This window comes from Vollenhovia emeryi, unplaced genomic scaffold, assembly GCF_000949405.1.
Source record: "Vollenhovia emeryi isolate VEMERY1.0 unplaced genomic scaffold, V.emery_V1.0 DF939132.1, whole genome shotgun sequence".
In the NCBI taxonomy this organism is placed as follows: domain Eukaryota; kingdom Metazoa; phylum Arthropoda; class Insecta; order Hymenoptera; family Formicidae; genus Vollenhovia; species Vollenhovia emeryi.
The window spans coordinates 2,316,547-2,335,612 of NW_011967234.1; positions in this window are offsets into that span (position 1 = coordinate 2,316,547).

Genomic DNA, 19,066 nt, shown 5'->3' on the forward strand with positions numbered 1-19,066 from the left:
GGGAAATAGACGATGATATAAGATGTAAAATTCTTGCAGCGCATCCCATGGCACATTTTAACACTTTTCTTTTAATATTAAGGTGAGGTGGTTTTCCATCGAATTTTTCAATCGAGCGGTTCGATGAATCGCAGATAAACATTGCCCTATTCTGTTGGTTGACATTTCGTTTTCGGAGTATCTTAATTCTAGACTTGGCGAGATCTTTAAAATTTTTAAGTTGCGGCAGGTCGCGTCATCGGATCAAATTCTCGCTGACGAAAACTCATTTCTAAGTCATTTCCATTTCAGCTGAATTCGCAAACTCTTGAACTTTAATGCTAATCCCGCGAAACGTCTCGCGCACCGTCCCGCTTTATATTCGTCACGGGAACGAAACAGGAATGTATTCACTTTTAATTGTTAATCAAATTTCTGACTGCGTCACGTGTGCTTCTACGGCCCGAAAGAAATTTATACTCTCGCGCGTCTGTGACAAGAGACCGAGGGATCGAATTTCGCCGCGTATGACGTGTCGCGGACGCAGAAAACCTGCATTCTTCTTGCAGTTGCAACTGCGAGGCAATTAAGCGAGGCCGCTAATTAGCATCCTGCGAAAAACTCGGCGACGCTTCGCGAATTCGACCCTCGCGAAACGTCGCGATCGGCATTGCGTAACGAGCGCCGATGTTTATTCACGCGCATGGCATGCGCGCGGCGCGGCCTCGTCATCGCGCGGATTCACTTTTTGAGGATCATCGCGTAACACGCGCGGCACGGCGGCATCGCGAAAGACGTCGCCGCTGCGGCCAATCGCGACGCAAAAACGGAAAGACGCTCGCTCCGCGTGGGACGGCGTCGCTCCAATCAAAATTATCTTGATCGGTAACACGTACTGTCTACGAATTATGCCGTCCAGTCACGGACGCAACACCGGCTGGCTCCGCAATTTGTATGTCGCCTACGATGTTTTCCGCGTCGCGCTCGTGACTCTTAGAATTCGCGATCTACCAAGTGGCAGCGTGAAAAATGCAGATTCGCGCGACACTCGCGCGATGAGGGCGGAGGGATCGGAAGAGCCGCCACGCGTATCAATAACGCGGAGCACCGCGGCGAGTCACTCTCCGCACATCTAATCTCCAAAACACGGCCTTCTAATTAAACAGAATTATACCAAAGATCTGGGTTATTAAAGAAATTACTCTTTTCTATCGTACTTTATGTCCCATTAATCTTAATGACCGGTGGTCTGCTAAAATCGAAACACAAGTTTTCCAAGTTAATGCATCATCTCACACGCTGATCTGTCACACCCCCCCCCCCTACGGAAAAATATATATTTCATTGTATATAAAGAAAAGTAGAAAGGATACATTCGTTTTATATTATCTGTATATGCGTTATAAGAAATATATACTACTACTATAAATGTCATACCAAGTATATTTTTGACATATATAATGTTATATACGATTTTTTAAATATAATTTTTATATACCAAATGTATGAAATGTATTGCCATATATTTTCATCTACTTTTGGAAATATATATTTTTCCGTGGGCGCATACCTGGTCGAAAAGTATAAATTCTTCACTCGGCGAAGAAATGTGAAACAAGACTGACTATTTATTTGCGTGAAATATTAACCTTGTGAACACTAAAAGTGTACTCTCTAAAAGTAAATTAGCGAATTATCACTGAAGACAAGCACTAAATTATTCAGTGCTATACTTATAACTGTTTATCAGTGAGTATTCACTGTTTTCAGTGATAATCCACTGATTGAAGAGTACAAGACAGTATCTTATTATTTTTGGAATTTGTTCAACTGAGCAGATTTGGATCTACAATAAAGTTTCTAAAAAGCATCTCGACTATGTAAGCGTCTACCGACCTCGTATAATCAGAACGTGACAATGTTTGCACCATTTTTAATCGCTGAAAAGTTCTTACGTGCACAGTTGTATCTATGCGTTTCAATCGGGTGCCGTCTAAAGAGTCAGCTGTAAACTGTTCCGATCAACATTCCGTGTAACGCCTTTCCTTTCATTACTATTTAACCGACGAGCACACTCGACGATCCATGTATATGCATCACCACGACGCAGTCAGCTTACTCGGAGAAAAATTCTCTCTTATAACGCAATGCATAAATTCTCTCTCCAATTTGTTTGCTGGAACCGCTCGCGCGCGGGACCAGTCGCTCCCGCTCTGCTCTCGGGCTCCTTAAGTGCGGCGCATCGCGGCCGTGACACTTTGAATAAGAGACAATCTAATATGCAGCTCGTCGCCGCATTGCAAAATTTAAGCATCGCCCGACGCCCCGTTCGGACGGCCATTTCGTCGCGGCGAAAAATCACGAGGAACGGAGGGAACGAATCGCATCAAACGAGGCGCTCTCGACCCGAGGAGGGAGGGATTCGATGCATCGAATTTAATTTATAGAGGACGGGCGCCATCGACCCGTTATAGAGAGGGTGAGACGACTCGTGCGGCCGCGGCCTGGCTCGCCTCGCCTCGCCTCACTTCGCCTCGCCTCACCTCGCCTCGCCTCGCCTCGCATGCATCGCGCACTGGAAAGAACGTCCGAGGCACGTTCGACGGTCGTACTTTCTGGCTAAATCGCAGTCACGACAACGACGTTATTGTCACGTGAGAGTCATGAACCCAGATGGCGAAACGGAACGATCAGTCGGACAATATACGATTCCGTCGTGACGCTATCGAGTGCCCGGCTACGTAGCCGCATGCAATATCGATGCCGTTATACCTACTCGTCGCAGCTCGCGATTAACCCCGATTAAGGTGCATTTATGGAAAAATACACGTCACATACGTCGGATAAATTTCACATCGCCTTAGAAAGGTCCGCGAGCGTAATTGTATTACGGGCATTTCCGCGGTGATACGACGGCGCGGTATCGTTGGCGATAAAGGGTTAAGTAATAACAGCGGCATTTATAACAACGTACTTTAGAGCCTTATACGCTCTGTCAGATATCGCCGCGCCCACCAAATTGTTCGCTTATATAATCGCAAAATTACGTTTCCGTTTTACTTTCCACGAGGGACGACTTGTGTTTTTTTTCCCCTCGTTCGATTTTTCAGCATTCGTCCGACGTTGGCGTTTTTACGCGATCGCTATTGCACACGTCGGCAACCGTCCTTAAAGTCAGCATCTCGCGTGTCGAGATAAACCGCGCAGCTCAGCGACGTCCTATTATTAATCGGCCTATCTTATCGGCGCGCGGGCTATCTTTTTCGCATACGGTTTCAAACTTTGCGCAAGACTCCCGCTCGTCTCCCTCGTTGGGACAGTCGAGGGAGAAAGAGAGATAGAGAGAGAGGGAGAGCGAGGGCGGTCGGGAGAGGAGGAAGCCGAGGAAGAACCTTGAGGCGGACTGGCAGTTTAGAAAATTCGTTAGATAATCCGTGGACACTGCGTGCTGCTCGGGTCTCAAGATGGCAGCCGAAAGTGCGAGATTAGATAGGGCGCCTAGGCGACGACGCCTCTTTTGTCGTTACGCAACGCTCGTGAAATCGGCCATCGCCATTCACCGCCATTTCGGAGGCGAAGCGAGACTTGGACGAATGTAAATGCGCTGAAAGGATTTTTCGTACGCGATAAAATAATCGCTCGCAAAATTTTATCATCAAATCCTTTGTTTCCGGATCAGCATGAATAAAATACAGCTCGACTTTATCCCCCTCCTCCCCTTCTCGCCCGTGGTGCGTTTTCACGAGCAGTGTTACTAAAAAAAGAGAGAGAGAGAGAGGGAGAGAACAAATAATATTCCTTTAACAATTAATAATTAATCTCTCCGGAGAATATATCGGCGCGCGGCTTCTCCACAATGACGGATTCAATAATTATCTCGGAGCTCCCGGAAAGATATATATTATTCGCCCCCGAGGAGGAGGATGGAAACCCGACACGTCGACTCCAAATTGTCCATTACGCAGGATTCGTCGATATCCCCGTAAAAATGTGTACGATATTTTCGCGAGTTAATGGAGCGCGCGCAGCGCGAAAGAGGGATTCGTCCGTGGAGAAGTACGGCAAGTTCCGTGCGCGCAAGCCCGCCTATCACTCACGGTCATCTATGACGAATCGAGAGCTCTGCTCTCCAATAATATTCTACTTTTTCGCATGTACCGCGCGTACGCGACCGAGGCTTGCCGCGGCGTGTAACGCTTCGGGGAATTTTCAGATAATCGCGCCGCGTTTTTCGCCCGCAATCTCGCGGTTGATTCCACATGTAGATAAAGCGCGATAAAAACCGGATTAATCAAATGGCCATATTAGTCTAGAATTCTGGTTTCGCGTAATTCGCTGCGCGATTTTCCAAGCCCGCGCTACGATTCGTGCCAGCGAGCGCAAAGCATCATTGATTCACGTCAGTTTATTATTCTTTTTTTTATTGTTGCCGCGCGAGTATTTCTCGTGGATTGTAAGGGAGCGTTTGAGACGGGCACCGTCTTCAGCGCCACGAATAGCGGAGGAAAATTCTCTATTGAGATAGGCTTCTAATATGAGATAGCAGGTTTTCAACATCCAATTTCGCAACGATTACACGATCCAACAATGAATTTTCCACCGAGCAAATTTCACCCCACGGGCGATAAGTTCGCGATGAAATCAACAGATGATGTCTAATAATTTAGCAGAAACTCCACTATCTCATACTACGAGCTTATCCAACAACAAGGGACTTCCTCCGCCAATAGTAACAAAGTTATTCAATGATGAAAATTCAATGTTTGAACACAACTAAATAAGATCAAAGACTGGTCAAACGTGCGATGAGATTATAAATATCACTCTCAGTATTTTCTCAAACGTCTTTCTTTCTCCCTCGAAAGTTCAGATGTCGCCAAATCTCATTTATGCTACAAAAGTTGCAATAGCTAAAATTCTTCTTTCATACCCAAAGGAAAATCGAGTCTGAGTAGCCTGAAAGACGTAGCACACACCGCAGGACTCCCACCATTTTTTATCAAACGGTGGCTATAGATTTATTTTATAATTAATTCGGAAGGTCGGACACGTTTTATTTGTGAAAGTCACACGAGCGCAAAGTTTTTTTTTATCTGAAAATTCTTTTATGTCACAACGTCAAAGTTTCGGATAAAACCCGAAGGGGACCGTATCCGGCCCGCAAGCCGCAGGACATTCTACAAACGCGACAGAATACAATCGCAAAGACGTCCGCCGGTCCCCCCCCCCCCTCCAAAAAAAGTTGCCTCTTCGTCTAACAAATTTCAGAGCAAATTGTTTTATTTCTCGCGAAGCATGTGCGCGCGTTGCACGTGTTGCAAGCGTGAGTGCACAAGACGAGAGAGACGGCGGCGACGGACGGGAGGGACGAGACGAGAGGCTCGGGAGTAGAGAGGGAGAGTCGATCGACGTCGCCGTATTATGCCGTAAATCCGATTCCATGTATACTTGACATTAAATTTTCCGCCGGCCTTCTAAGCAGCGCTTAGCCGTTACATGCAGCCAGTCAACCCGCTCTAAAGCCTTTCTCTTCGTGAGCCAATGCCTGTGCCACGTACCGAAAAATGTCCGCCTACCGTCTCGCGTCTCGTCAATTCACCGCCGCGCTGATCGCCGACGCGACGCGACGCGACGCGATGCGGCGCGAGGCGAGACGCGACGCGGAGGATCGCTGCCGGCGTAGTTACATTGCACCGTTCGACGGGCGCACGGAGGAGAAGGAATCACGACGAACGTGCCTCGCGCGTCTGCCTCGTTTCTCGCGCCTCCCGCGTGCATAATGCAGCAAGAATGCGATTAGACGACGGGCCGCGCCGGCGCGAATCTTCCGCCGTTTCGAAAAATGCGCGCGTTGCCTCCCCGTCCCTTCGTCCTGTTGGCCCGACAATTTCGCGAGCGATCGCGGCCAACAATTCGGACGCGCTCGCGCGCGCGCACGGCGCGTTACATCATTGACGCGAGAGTATTACATAACGCATCTGTCTCGCGGTGATTAGAACAGATGATTCCGTTATCAGCGCCGATGCGCCGTGGTGACTCGATGTTTCTCGCTTCCTACATTTTTCGCCTATTCCTGCAACTCGTTGAATAACTCCGGCGCGATTATTCCAACAATATATTAAATATATTGTACAAAAAGCGCGTCGATTTATGCAACACCGACTATTACGGTCATTCGCACTTCGTTCCGGAGATAACCGACTACTCGTTTACGTCTGTAACGGCGGAAGTTGCTTGACCGAACGACCAGCAAAGTGGATCGTGCGTCCTCGGAGGTGCGCGATTCCCGCTGACCGTCTCGCGCGCGAAAGTTACTTAAATAAAAAAAAAAAAAGGAATGAAATGAAATCGCGTCGTCTCCATCGGAGAAAAGTCGACGCTTCCAGCGCGGCCGCAGCTGCCGTTTCGTGCGCGCGAAATTCCTCGGTACAACGTGCAGCCCGTGCTCTTTGCTCCGCGTGGCCTGGCCCGGCCCGGCCCGGCCCGGCCCGGCGTGACGACGACGTGCGTGTGGCCGCGTGAGCGTGTGTATACGCCCGGTTCCGTGCACGCGCTGGTTTGCGTGCGCCGATGCCACGTGACGTCTAAATTCAGTCGGCCATTTTGGAGCATGATTCATTTGTTTAGAATGGATCGGATAGGAGTAGGAGGCGGAGCCACGCATACGAAATCTTCGCGAGCGTTTTAGCCTCGCGCGGCCGCTCCGCGGAGAGCCGAGGGAGACGAGACGCGCCGCCGGCCCTCCTTCGCCGCTTTTCGGCGGCCGATTCACCGACGCGACGACGACGACGCCCGGCCGATTCGGCGTCGGGACAGCTGCGGCGCGTCGCAACGACTCGCGCCTCTCTTTTTCCTCTCTCGCGCCATTATTTCTGCCTCGGGAGCGGAATCGGGTTCTCCTTTGTTCGGCCGCGTCGAGCCGTGGGCCTCCGCAATTCCGCGCGACTCCTTCGGCGGAAGTCTCGGGGTATTTGCTTTTTTTCAACTAGTCTCGCGTCTTCCGCTGCGCCAATTATCGCGCTCTTTTATTTATTAGCGCGACGCGCGCGCGGGCGCGCGAATAATAATTTTACCAACTTAACACCGCAGGTCTCTCTTTGCATTTGTACGAGGGATTTACCCGCTACGTGTGTACGCGCGTCTTTGTTGGGAATTAAGAGTACGGAGATTATTTAAATCAGATTCATGTTGCAACGAATAAAAAGTAGAACGTTTCTCTTTTATTCGCAAACATAAGCGGCGCACAAGCGCGCGAGGATAAAACGTAATCGGCGGCCGCGGCCGCCGCCGTCGCGGCCTCGCCCGTCCGAAATCCGAAACTGGACGCCTCGTCCTTCCTTCGCCTCCGCTATCTCTTTTTCTCTTATTCGCGGACGATTCTCTCGACCCTCGCGCGGTACCTTCGCAGCGAATTTCGCGCCCTCGAACAATAACCGGTAAGAGATCGCGGCGGCGTTGTCTCGTCACCGCGGGATCAAGGAGCGCGACAAGGCCACGAGGTAAACGTTATTGCGCTAAAAGAGGCATGAATTATTTATTTGGCGCGAGTAAAAAAAAAGGAGAAAGGAGAACGATCGTATGCGACGGCGGCGCTCGTAGACGTAGGCTTCAATAGGAAATGATTATGCTGCTCGTCGCAGGTCGAAAGTAAAAACAGAATTCTTATCGGGCGAAGCCGTAACGCGGCGAAACTCGAAAAATAAAACCTGCTAAACCTCGCGCGAGCTATCTCGTTTAATGATTTCCCGCGGAAGCGACGGGAGCGAAAAATTATACTGATTTATATACGCGAACTGTGCATAAATTTAACGCGTTCTCGGAAACGAAGAAAAATCGACTTCGCTCTTGCACCGAACTGTTCCTATAATATTATTTCGGCTGATATTTCCAGAAGCTTATCTTTTGCTCTCGGCGGTAAACAGCGGCGAAATGGGAGCGGACGGAAAGTCGGACAAAAGATTTTCCGCGCGCCCGGCGAGCGTGGTCGAAAAATAAGTTTGGCGCGCACTTCAAATATGTAGAGTAACGTGAAAAATTAACAGTCCGCGAAAGCGAATATAAATCTCGGCGAAGATACGTAACAGCGCGCTAATCCGACTGTTCGCGATTTATTATATTCCAGCGGGCGTTATCTGTAAAAAATTAATAACACCAAACGAAATCTCTCTCTCTCTCTCTCTCTCGCCTCGCGCGAGATGCGCGCGGCATTAATCTCTCTTTCTCGTTCTCTTCCCCTTTCTCTCTCTCGCGCGCGCGCGCGACAACGAAGTACCCTACTTTTTCGCGAGACGAACTCGCTCCGCTTGGCATTACAAAGAGTCGGCGATGCATGCTCGGCCATGAGACTCGGCTGCGGTTACGTCGCAGTTCGTATCTCCCGTCTCGCTCGCTTCCTCGAGGATATTCGGGCCGGGCCCGACCGGCTGTCGAATCTGCACGAGGGACATGTGACCCCGCTGCAGCCGGCCAGCCGGTCTGCGTGTCGGGTGGGCCCCAAGGTCAGTGCCAGTGGGTCAGTCGGACCAATCGCGCCACGGCTCCGCCGAAGGTCTTCGCCGAATTTGCACTGCGACGTAAAATGGACGGCTCGGTCCGCCTCGCTGTCTTACGCCGACGTCCAAATTACGGCGCGTTTCTTCACTTTTACCTTCCTCTGTATAACGCGTTAACGTGCACGGACTTTTTCCTCTCCTCCGCGAAATATTTATTAATACAAATTGGTACGCATTCCCCTTGTTATTATCATTTTGTGGAGCATAAGTGCAAAATTTCAACAAACCTTTTCCGATTACGCGAGCTAGGAATCTTTATTCTACATATTGAAAAATATTTAGAAAATCGTGGGAGAACAATATTTAGACGAGAATGTTATTTCTATATCTTTAAAATGTGATTGAAAGTATTATGTTTATTATATAAAATAATATTTGAGATTTTCAGGAAAAAGCGTCCAAGTTACTCCAGGATAATTTAAATAAATTGTTATGTCTTAGAATTCTAAATTAAAAAGCAAAAGAAAAATAATATATTTCGTGTATTTATAACAGCAGAAAGAAAAGGGAACAAAATTATAAATATTAGGCAAAAATGTAATTCCCTTCAAATTATTGTCCTCCTTCCATCTGCGTAATACCATGTTACAGTTACGCAGATTAATGATCTTCACAGACTGGATTAACGTATCTAATACTGAGACGAGCTCCAGTTATTGTATCAGAATGTTTTGATTGTCTGTACCATATACCGCCTGTTTTCCGTCAGCAGACAATTGTCGACTTGATAATCTCCCTTCTATAAATTCAGATTCCCGTATCGTGTCTTCTCCACACGACACTATAATTTTCTTTCAAGGACTCTCTCTCACTACAATGTCTATGTTGCCGCAAGATTAAACAATGCGTGAAGTGCACGTTTCCTAGTTTAATGGCAGCGAACGATTGTCACGGTCTAATTAAAAGTTTAAATCGCAGATATATAAAGTACATATAGTAATAAATAGAGGAGGCACTAAGACGCGCCACTTATTAATATCTCGGCGAGGAAAAGCAAACAACGAGCTAGGACTAGACCAGGGGGTCTATTACGGTTCTCGGATTGGGTGAAAATGACGAAAGTGAGTAGCTTTGTCTCTTTCTAACTGTCCCTTTAGTAAGAGACAGAGCCGCTCACTTTCGTCATTTTCACCCAATCCGAGAACCGTAATAGACCCCCAGGATTCAAATCTGGGACCTCTCGCTTATCGGGAATGCTCCTCCAACTGACATCGAGCGATTCGGGCACGCACTCGAAACTTTTCTCGCTCGCCTACTTCATTTTACGGAACAAAATAGGAATAGTATACTTCCATAACAAGTTGTCATTTTTTTAAGTATCACGTACGAATATGCGCCGTGATTTATAGAAAAAATTACAAGAGACGCGCATAATAAGTTTTGTTTATTCCGCTCATTCTTTTACTCCAACAAATTCGAGAGGACAAAATCCCCCCCCCCCCTCTCCTTTTCTCCCTGCATCTATCTATCCTTCTCTCTGTCTCACGCGCACACAATCGCGTGCACATGCAGCAGCATGTCGGAAAGGGAACGGATAGGCCGGCATCCGAGGAGGCCTTGACCGTATCTCCGCTTATCGCGTCGCTCGCGCTGCACGCCCGACGTCACACGTCACGTTGGTTAAGTCATCCGACGACGAAGACGACGAAGACGACGACAACGACGACGACGACGACCACGACGACGACGACGACGACCACGACGGCGACAACGATGGCGACGGCGACGGGAGCGATGATGACGCCGAGATGTTCTCGAGCGCGCACGTGCACAACCGACTGGAAGAATACTTTTCTGGCGATCGTTAACGCGCTGGAGCGACGCTTCGCAGCGCGGATGCACGTGCGTCTGTGATAGTGTGTATAGAGGATGCATCAAAAGATACACTATCCCCGGCAAACTAATAGGGAATTCGTTTGCTTGCGCTGGTGCCGCACCGAGTGCACACTAAGGCCAGTTTGCAGTCAATTTTTATGTTTAACTTTGTCTCAAATATATGTTGAAAGAGTATTTGGCCAGAAAATAATCCGTATGGATGCAATACAGATCGGGGCCGCTACTCGCTAATTCGAATATTTAGTTTCGGGGCAGCAATGTTTACGTAAGTGTTACGCGCAACAATCCGGCGGCGTCGATAAACCGCATCTGCGGTTCGCCGCGCGCGCGGATAGAGATTAAATTCTTCGCGAAACCGGTTTAGATTTTGAGAAACGTTGCACGCTGACACACGGCCAATTCGTTTGACGTTATTCAATCACGAAGGTTAAATAATTATTAAACGCCCGTCGCCTCGTTACGTAGTGTACGTACATTATTTGCGCTAAGAGAAATAGCACCTTCTTGATTACGAAAGGGCATCTCGTGCCGGCGGCAATGCTCGCGCGCGCGCGCGCGCGCCAGCGCGTCACGTTGTCGCGAAGGTAATTAATTAAAATGAGAAAGGGCGCCGCTTTTACGCTAATTCCAATTTAATTTGCCCCACAATTATTTGCCGGTTGCGAATCGATAAATCATTATTGACTTTGTCAATAAATGCAAATGCGCTGGTGCGCTCATTACGCAAATCAAATTATTATTAATTAGTGTACTTTGTTTTATTAATCGTCTAGCTTGTCGTTCGATAATAACAAATTGCGAAATGTAGCGCGATATTTCGGTAATTAAGCGTACACCGCTTCCGCGCGCCTCGGAAAATTCCCTAGGTGAATCCGCTCGCGCCACTGTGCGCGCGTACGCGCGTATGCACGCACGCGGCGGACGGTCGTGAAAAAGAAAAAGCGCGATTCATCGATAGGCGAGGGGAAAAAACGTCGGCAAATATTTCCAGGGAGACGTGTGAAATCGCTATCGATCACGACGCCGCGGCCGGTTATGTCATTAGCTCGCGCGAGATCGAGATCCGCGCGATCGGGGGCCCCCAATGCGCGGATCGCCCGCGGATAAAGCTCGTCCGCGCGGGACACATGTGTCTCGCGTGCGCGAATATTATTATTTTATTCTGACGTCAAGTACAAACGAGCCGCCGCGCGCGCGGTACCCGCGGATACGTTCACTCGTTCTATCTGGGACAGCGGCGCGACGGCAAAAGGGGTGTCTTCGCGCCGCCGTTGTTGCGGTAACAGTAAGTGCAAGGTATGCTGACACGGAGTAACGCGTGCATAAACGCACCGTAACGAAGCGAATGTTTACTCGTAAGTATCGTAGGCATCGTAATTGGCATTACGTAAGTACGAGTCCCTACGAGTCGCAGCAGCAGCAGCAGCTCGCCACCTTTCTCCGAGCATCGAGTCGCAATCGACGAACGGGACGATTCGCGCGATCGCCCTTGAGCCAAAAATAGTCTCCCCCCTCCCCCCTGCGACATTAATCTATTGGACGCCGGTTTTTCATTACTAGTCGCCGATTTCGCGGCAATACTTTCGCCGCGGGCGCACATTCCGGTGTTAATTAAGAGCAATCGCGTTGTTCTGGAACGGACCGTCACTACCGACGTTATTGTGGCGCACAAAATTTACATACACAAAAATTTTCAATAATTGGAGCACTATTGCAGCGGCATTTTCCTGAGACCAAATCAAGTAAAAAGGTCCTGTACTACTTTTCCCTCCGACAAACACTTCCCACTCGTCTCCGACAAGGTACTTCCCCACACTCTAGGCGGGCGTCTCACCGATTCGACTACTGAGGCAAATATATATACATACTTGCGATCGTTTCGGAACTTTCCATATGTTAATCGCGATACGATAATAAAACTTTCTGCTTTCTGCGATTTTAATTAACGTAAAATCGTAAAACTGTTCCATTAGTTTCAAGAAATATCTACGTAACAATGTATTAAATGCATTTAAACGTTAATATTGAATGTACTGAGATTTATATAAATAAATATTTATATAAATTTATAAACATTTCTTTGTTTGCATTAAAATAAAAACATTTCTCTCGCATTGCCGAGGCAACACGTCCCAAGTTGTAATCCGGAGATCGTAACGCAGACTAAACGGCCACGAAACGAGTGAAAAAGTTGCTTCCGACGAAGGGCCGCCCGCGGTGGCTCGACGCTACTCGCACTTGGGGGGACTCGCTCGCTGAAGATCGCTGGCGATCCAGAAACGATTCTAGCAGTTCGTACGCCGTCTGCATCGCGTTCTCGCGCGCCGGGATCGACCGTGCTCGCCTCCCGCATTCAAATCGTCCCAGGGATCGTGGGACCGCGGGCGGCGCACGGGAACCATCGAAACCGGGCGGCGATTTGCAAGGAATGTCAGTCCCGAGTTCGTAGCGGCCGAAAGAGGCCGCCGGCACGATGAGCGGCGCGCGATGAAACAAACCATGCCGGAAGGGAGTGTTCTCGCTGTGAAATGGAGAACCGCCGATTCTAGCGGGACCGCGACTTTCTTTATGCCCGTCCAGCAACGGTTTTCGGAATATTCGTATGTGTCATTACATAGCTGACCGTACATGTCGTTCTTTTGCTCCAATAATGCGTCACTGCTAACATCTATCCGTGAGCGAAAGCTACAGTATCTCGCATGACAGCCTGCATTCCCGAAAATCGTAAAACGTCGGACAACCTTTCTGACCACGACTGTATACCTCGATCGTGCGGTTATCAAGTTACTCGAGTTATCTCGTGAAAGACGCTCTAACGAACAACGTGAAAGACGCGCGTTGCTCCGCCAGACTCCCCGCCTCCCCCGACGGGGGTCCCCCCCGTCAAGCGTACCGTTAATAATTCATGGAAGTGCGACTTAACGGATCGTCAAACAATTAATAATCCAGCGGGCGCGCTGGATCTGGCCCGCAGGGTCGGCCGTCGCCGCCGCCGGCGGCTGGCGCGACGCCAATGTTTCCGCGCCGCGATAACCCATAAAACTTTCTCGACACACTTAAGCGCTCGTTTACACGTCGCAGAATTAAGCCAATTTTCCACTCTGTCGGCAATCTCCGCTCCGGTCGACGGGATCTATTTTCGTCGGAGGCACGTCACGGAGGGCGTGGAGCGCTCCGGCTTTTCCGCGACGGCAACCTTGAGGAGTCTCGCCGCGGATTCCTCCGGTGTTACGCGCGCGAAAGCACGCCGCGTGCATTTTACCTCCTTCTCTCTCCTCTCTCTCTCTCTCTCTTTCTCTGTCTCTCTATCTCTCTCTCCTCTCCATCTTTCCCTCTTTCTCTCGTTCTCTACGTGCCGGTCGCGCGCACGGTCATATTTTGGCGATACCTACTTGTTGCACGAGGACCGACCTATGTGCACATATGTACGCCGTCATCTACATACCGCTGGCGTAGGTACAGTCAGCATCAGAGCGCGCGCCGGCTGCTTGGCACGAGCGCAAACAAAGTGAACGACCGCGGCTCGAAATAATTTCGCCGCTTCCTTCGGGCTCGCGAATCGGCGACGATTCGCTCCATCGATACGCTCCGTCCCCGTTTGCCTGTACGCTCCTATCGGCCGGCCTCGCCACTCGCGCGTCGTCGCTCGGCGCGTACGAAAGATCTCGGATATTCGCGAGCGCGGTCCCGTCCACGCCTACGTCGACGTCGCGATCGAGTTTCGCAGACTCGCGAAAGCACTCGTATATAAGATGAACTGATAATGGCGAGAAAAATCACGCTCGGCGGATTTGTCAAAGTGCATCGTGACAATTGTCAACCCGTTAAATGTTGACCGATATTTATAGTAGGCTCGCGTGTCGTCTTTGTCATTTGAAACTTGGCGAAATATCGCAAACGACTGAAATAATAGCCGCATGACGGAGCTGGTAAAGTCGTATGACCCTACTGCGGCGCAATCGTATGACCCTGTTACACCAGTCGTACCCTAGCACACCAATTAAGGGTTAAATTTTCGCATGATGAGTTTAAAAAAGGATCGCGGATCAAAGTGCGAGCCAACGTAATACGCGGAAAAAATTGTGCGCGCGGCGTGATATTGTTTTAATACATAATGCGTTTTTCTCTTTAAAAGAGCATACGCGTCTACGGCGGTGGGCATGAAATACGCAAATTGCGCACGCACTGAAAGAGAGGAAAAAAAGGGGTATGACGGGTATAAAATGGCGAATAGCGTGTCTAAAAACACGTGTGCGCCACAGAGCCCGGCGCGTGTTCAATAGAAATATTAATAATACGCACGATAAATCTAACTCGGCGGAACAAACCGTTTGTGCTGAAACGCGTATTATGAATTCATGGCTAAACCGGAAGTTAATAGATATTTAACGCGTCGCACCGTCCAATTGTCGCGCTCACGCGCGAAAAGATTCGGCTAACTGGATTTTATGGTTATTAACGGCCAATTTTCCGAAAATCATCCGCAGACGAAAGCTGCGCGTAACGCGTTCAGCGTAGCGAAAATTCAGTGCAATGTAAACTTTGTTTCACGTCTCTTTGATCGCTTATTGAGAAATTATTTCACGCGTCCTTGCAAATTTAACGCTACCCCCCGGTAATCCCCCTGTAAACGCAATCGCCATTTTGACAATCAATTTCGCAAATATCGCCCAGACTAGAAAGAACGGCTATTTCATTGTTCGCGGGGTAGCCTTGCGCGAGCAAGTGGAAACTGGTAGCACCTGATGCTCGCGAGTTTCCGCGAGCGAATAAACTCGCTGCGGTGCAAATCGGTGATGCGCAAAAATTAAAGGTAACGCATAAAAATAAAATTTCACGCGCGATTTATCCGGAATCGTTTATCGTAAAGTTATATTCGCCAAACGTTGCGAAAATGTCGCCATGTGCGCAAACGTCGTTTTTATTTCAGATTAACGAAATGCGGAGTCGCGCGAAACGATAATGAGATATCGCTTAATGGAAAAAATTCCGTGAAAACACACGGTTTTCAGTCAATTTTTCCCTATATCGCCGACCAACTTTTATCAATAAAATAACATTTAACATGTTTAAGCTAAAATGTAAGCTGAAAAGTAACACGATACGCGCGTTTCTATCCAAAAATTACTAATCGACGAGTTGTATCCAATTTATTATTTTTAACGTTTGCCCAAATGCCGACTCGATCGTCTCGATACTAAAGACCTAACGATTTTGATTCGCATCCACCATTTCATTTACCCTCGAAACGCGTTTCAAGTAGATCTCGTATTCCAAATTCCTGCCGCACGGAAAAAAAGAGTCACAAAAGAGAGGCCCTCTGAAAGGGTTAATCGCACACCCTACCGTCCCCCCACGACGCGCGCGGGCCTAACTTACGTAAACGCGATACCCGATAAATAACATATCGTCATCTGTTGACCGCGGCGACTGAAACGGATATTTTGGCGCGGCTCTTTCTCTCATCGACGTTAACGAACTTTTGCGGTTGGCCAATTACAAGCCGGCTGACCGTGGACGCGTACAAAAAAAACCGTCATATTACCTTTTTTTCCGCCCCCTACCCCCCACCCTCGCAAAACTGTTGCCGCGACATTGGACGATCGACTGTACGTACGTACGTACGTACGTATGTGTGCATCGGCACGCGGAAGCGCATACAGCGTATGTACGTACGTATGTATGTACACCGCCCCGGTTATGTATCCGGTCCGAGTCCGCTCGTACACGACCGCCGTGCGCATTTCGGAATAGTGCGCCGGGATAGTCAACGCGACTCCCCCTCTAGTTTCATCCCGCTCGGAAAATTTCGGGGGTGGCCGCTTTATAAAGCCCGGCCGCCGTCGACCTATATACAACCCCCCGGCCCTCGCGTACGTGCGGCGCGGGTGCACGTGTGTGCACCCAGACCACCGCGCCGCGCGCCCGTAGCCAACGGCGGCGATATAAACACCGTTTACTACTTGTTGCACCACTCCCAGAAACTAGGAGTAACTCGCGATTCGGCGGCCGCCGGCCGTGGGAGCGACTGCTCTCTCTCCCTCTCTCTTTCTCTCTCCTCCGCGCCGTCGTTTCTCCGAAACATCGATCGGCGAATTTGACCCGGTATCCTTCCCCGTGGGACCGCCGCGCGCGGCGGGTTAAAGCGCACGTTTAACGTCATAATTATCGTACGGGGTTCGGATATTTAATTACCGCCGCGCACTTGACGGAAAACGCGTGCGCGGCGACACTCGTAAAACCGCGCAATTAATAGATGCCCGTTTAACCCGCGGCACGTAGTTTATAGAAATGTGAATATGGATTTATGGAAATGCGAGCCGATAATGTGGCAACTGTTTCGTCTCTCACGCTACGCAACGTGTTTTTAATTAATCGATTATAATGGAAAAGATTTGCGCGGGAGAGAGCGTGCGGCGTTTCTTCGCGCGCGAGTAATTCGCGCGAGTCTCCGATGGAAACGCACGCGGTTGCAATCGCACATGACTCGAGAGGGGGAGGGGGAGGGGGAGGGGGAGAAAATATTAAATTTAAATGCCATGTAAATGCGCCGCGAAAGTGTTAAATTCAAGTAATGTGTAATAGCGTTTATCTACGACGCAGTGTTTTAATCAATAAGCGATCTCGCTTTTAACGGGTAAAAAAATTCCGTCGTTGGAGCGAGCTGAATAATGCGTATCGTAGAAGGGTAAAACATATTAAAACGCACAGAGAGAGCGAGAGAGAGGGGGGGGGGGGGTAGGGAGAGTGACACGCTGAAATGACGCACAGAAAAGCGTCATAATGTACGTGCAAGCTGACAACTCGGTAATATCGATCAAATGCGACCGCGTTACCGGCACCCACATGTTTCGCACGCGAATAGAAGACCCGGCATTGTTGTTATAATCCAATAGCGCCAAATGGCAGTTACAGGCAGACTACTAACCTCGATTCGTCGAAACCACAGCTGGTGACTTCGTTTTACCTTTTTTTCGGAAATCGAGCATTGTTACACCGCCTGGGCGTGGCGGGGGGCTACGCCCACGTAGACAAAAATGTCGACGGTTTCCGGCGGTGTCGTAGATAATGCAACCGCACGCGGTCGTGTAACCGCCCCGGGGTACAAACGTAATATCCCGGCGTGGGAAGGTGGGTCCCGCGCGCACGGCCGTCGTAAACACGCGGATCATCCTAAGGTATCGGCCGTATCGGGAGATGCCGCGTGACGGCCTTCCACCGAAATAAATTCGATCTTAACTTTCGCAGACGCGTTAGCCTTGGCGCCCGCGAAAAAAAAAAAGAGCGGGGAGGATCTCGATCATAAAACGGTCGCGTCTTTCGGCTCCAATTCAATCGCGAACCGACGGCCGTGAACCGCCCTCAATAGCTCCAATAACAGTCGATTATGCAAAGCTCGGCCGGCCGTGCGTATTCCTCGAATTGAGACCGAGGCGCGCGCGATCTCAGAAATTAATCCACTGTGCGAAGGATCCGAGTGTCTTTCTCCCTGTGCGACGCGACGAGACGAGGGAAGACTCCTGCGTTGTAAAAGTGTATTAATGGACGTCTATGTAAAAGAGCGTATAAATATCCCCAAAGTATAAATAATATTTCGAGTGTAAATTTAACGCAGCGACGACGCGTCTCATCGGTGCTTATTCAACTCGCTCGGTAAATTCAGCCGCCAATTACACGTCGTGTCTCGTTCGCCACAGATCTCCCCGCGCTCGCAAAGAGACGTAAGGCTCTTTAAAGCTTATTCTACAATGGACGCAAAACGCAAGATGCTAAGCCGCAACGCGGGAGATCGACCGATAGCAGCCAAACGTGAGAAGAATGATCGACTGTCATTGGTCGATTTCTTACGTTGCGACTTGGCGTCTCGCGTCCATTGTAGAATAAGCTTAAATGGCCGAATCAGACTAGCAATTGCCAACTCGGATTGGATTGGGATCGGCGATTGACGATTGTCCGCCAGCCAATGAGAGCAAAGTAGCCAGCGATCGACTCTCATTGGCTAGAGGACAATCGTCAATCCCAATCGCCGATCCCAATCCAAATCGAGTTGGCAATTGCTAGTCTGATTCGTCAATCGCCGATTCCAATCCAATCCGAGTTAGCAATTGCTAGTCCGACTCGGCCTTAACGCGAGCTTATCTTCATTCGGCGGCACTGACTACCGATATTGGAACGGCTCGTACCGCCAAGAGACAAGCGGCACGAGACAACCGTTCCTAAAGTCCCTTTCCCGCCCCTCCGGCTGCACGCTTGCGAAAACGTCCTCACGTTTCGAGCAACGTGCCGACGCGACGCGACGCGACGACCTCGGGAGAGCACAGGCGCGACGATTTCCAAAGCGATTCGAGGTACTATACACCGAGGGAAAAGCGCTCGGTGGAGCGAAGCGCGAGAGGAAAGCTCGAGCCTGGCGGGACCCGCATCCCCCGGCTACCTACGACATCCAGAATCCTCCGTGCATCGGACACGTATACGCGCGGGCAGCCGTGCCCTCGCCGCGCAATCGGGTGCACGCGTGTGCCGCGTACCTACCGCATCCTCGAAACTCGCCACGTGCTGATCGATGCGTCGCATGTATATGTCACGTCAGGAGGTTTGTACGAGTGCTCGTGGTTTGCACAGTCGCGTGTTCGGTCACGTATAGCACGTATATACCGAATGTACGCTTTTGTGGTATATACGCGCGCACGTGTGTGTGT